The sequence below is a fragment of the Dreissena polymorpha genome, chromosome 9 (assembly GCF_020536995.1).
Source record: "Dreissena polymorpha isolate Duluth1 chromosome 9, UMN_Dpol_1.0, whole genome shotgun sequence".
In the NCBI taxonomy this organism is placed as follows: Eukaryota; Metazoa; Mollusca; class Bivalvia; order Myida; family Dreissenidae; genus Dreissena; species Dreissena polymorpha.
In genome coordinates this window covers 37,194,682-37,197,062 of record NC_068363.1, presented here as the reverse complement: position 1 = coordinate 37,197,062, position 2,381 = coordinate 37,194,682, and positions in this window count along the sequence as shown.

Here is a 2,381-nt window from a genome sequence, read left to right as displayed (position 1 = left end):
TCTCCCATTCGTGTCGTCTGCAACCAAGAACCGATATTGCGCATGTCCAGACATGCGCTTAGAATTACAATCTCCCAATCGATTACAGATTGTAAAACAGGTGTGACAGAGCTTGGCCAATTTCACGCATAATACGGGAATATATCACCGAAGAACATTAACTATAAAACAATCAATGACAGTAATTTATGACGAAACTTGATACTTCTTAGTTAAGTTAATTTTTATTAAAAAAATGTGTGAACGTGCAAGAATCAATGTAATATGGAAAGTATGGGCGTTAACCCATTTATGCCTAGTGGACCCTCCCATCCTTCTAAATTGGATCAATTGATTTCCAAAATTAGGGATGTCTAGTGTATTTATTTCTATGTTTATAATATTTCTTACAAAAATTCCTTTAAGAAACAGCGCTGACCCTGATGAGACGCCGCATCATGCGGCGTCTCATCTGGGTCTACGCTGTTTGCCAAGGCCTTTTTTCTAGACGCTAGGCATAAATGGGTAAAACGACACACTTACAAAAATTGCAAATATAAGTATATAAGTTCCAAATACAGGAAATTAATCTTTTTTGGGAAATCATTTTGTTCATCGGTATATTATTAATTCTCTGAATAGAGTTGTATGACTTTCAACAAAATTGATTCTGCCACCCACGCCCTTCATTTTAAAAACGGACTAAGTGTTCTACAATTATGAATAATAACAACGTTAAACACCAGATGCGACAATTGGAGAAAATCGTTATTGAAACGTCGAGGTTTATTCCGTGCAGCTTTTTTAAACATACATGAATAGAACTGATATCACCGCATTGGGATGAGCAATGCAAAACAGTTTTTCCTGTCACAGTCAGAATTATACTTAAGTGTTTTTTTATAATTAAATATAGAAAATAACGGGGGGGGGGGGGGGAGGTATTTGCAACATACACAAATCTAATTATTGTCATTATATAGAATGTACAATGTTCATACACAAGACTTAAACATTTTTCTCTTTTTGTGAGAGTCAAAATCAGCTGCATGCCGATAATCTTTACCTTCAGTTACTTCTTTATAAGTTGGTCCTCCGTCAACAAAAAGTGTTCACATGGTACGAAATGATGTGTATATAGTATAGTAATACATTCATATTAACTAAGATATTTTTGACTGAAAATGTACAGATTGTTCGAAAATAAATGCCAACAAACATCCGCTATACTTATAGTATTGATATCGAAGTCTCGCTTATACCTTACTAAGGCACCGTTTTCTTTTACCCCTTTTAATAGAAATACTGAATCTACAAATAGCGCAAAGAAGCGATGTTAAATCATGCATAAATGGTTCTAAAAGATCATTAACCGAACAAAAGCAATGCAACGAGGAATTTAAATAATTATCCATATTTAATTGTTGTAGCTTTTTTATTAATAATTACTTACAGTTGCACATTTGTGTCTGCTTCTCCAGTATATTCTATTTTTAATATTGTTTTACAGTTTGCTGCAATAAAATAAATATTTTACGTAGTACGATATACTTTGTTTTGATGTTCATATTAATTGAACATATTCGTCAGCGTTTCGTCAGTACACTAATTTCATTTTACTTGTAAACGTCATCGTTTCGTGAGTACTTATTTCATATTACTTTTATACGTCAGCGTTTCATGAGTACACTAATTTCATATTTCTTGTAAACGTCAGCGTTTCACGGGTGCACTTATTTCATATTACGTGAATACGTCAGCGTTTCATGAGTACACTAATTTCATTATAAATGAAAGGTAAAGTAATATATGAGGTTTGAGATGTCACATCTATGTCTTATTGTATAATATTTAGGGCATGTAATTTAATTAAATTCAACGCAAAGTCTCTTTGAAATGACATTCGTCACTCCGTGATTTGGTTTTTACTATTTAATCATAATCATTATTAAAGCAAACTAACAGTTTTGCAACATAAAAGAACATGTTATTTCCAGGCATGTAATAGATGGCATGACGTATCTCCTGTTATCAATGGGCAAACCTGATTCGCTGTAGAAGAAAATGGAGGATTTGTTTGCAGTATCATTATTTCATGCAGTTCACGCACATGGCGTCCATAAACTCGATATCCAGAACTATCGGAACAAGATGCAAACTCCATGTTAATACGACACAAATATGGCCACAACTCATTTAGTGAATCATTCTTATTGCAGTGTCTGGTTTCTTTCCATAAGTGTCATATACCCTTGTATGGAAACCATGAATAGGGTGTATAATTGGAAACGAAACTATTGCTAGTGTAATCAGACAAAAAACGAGCATCGTGACGTTGGTGTAAGCAATTAACAATGTTTAAATGGATTCAGATTAAGCACGCTTCGAAAAGTATAGATTTT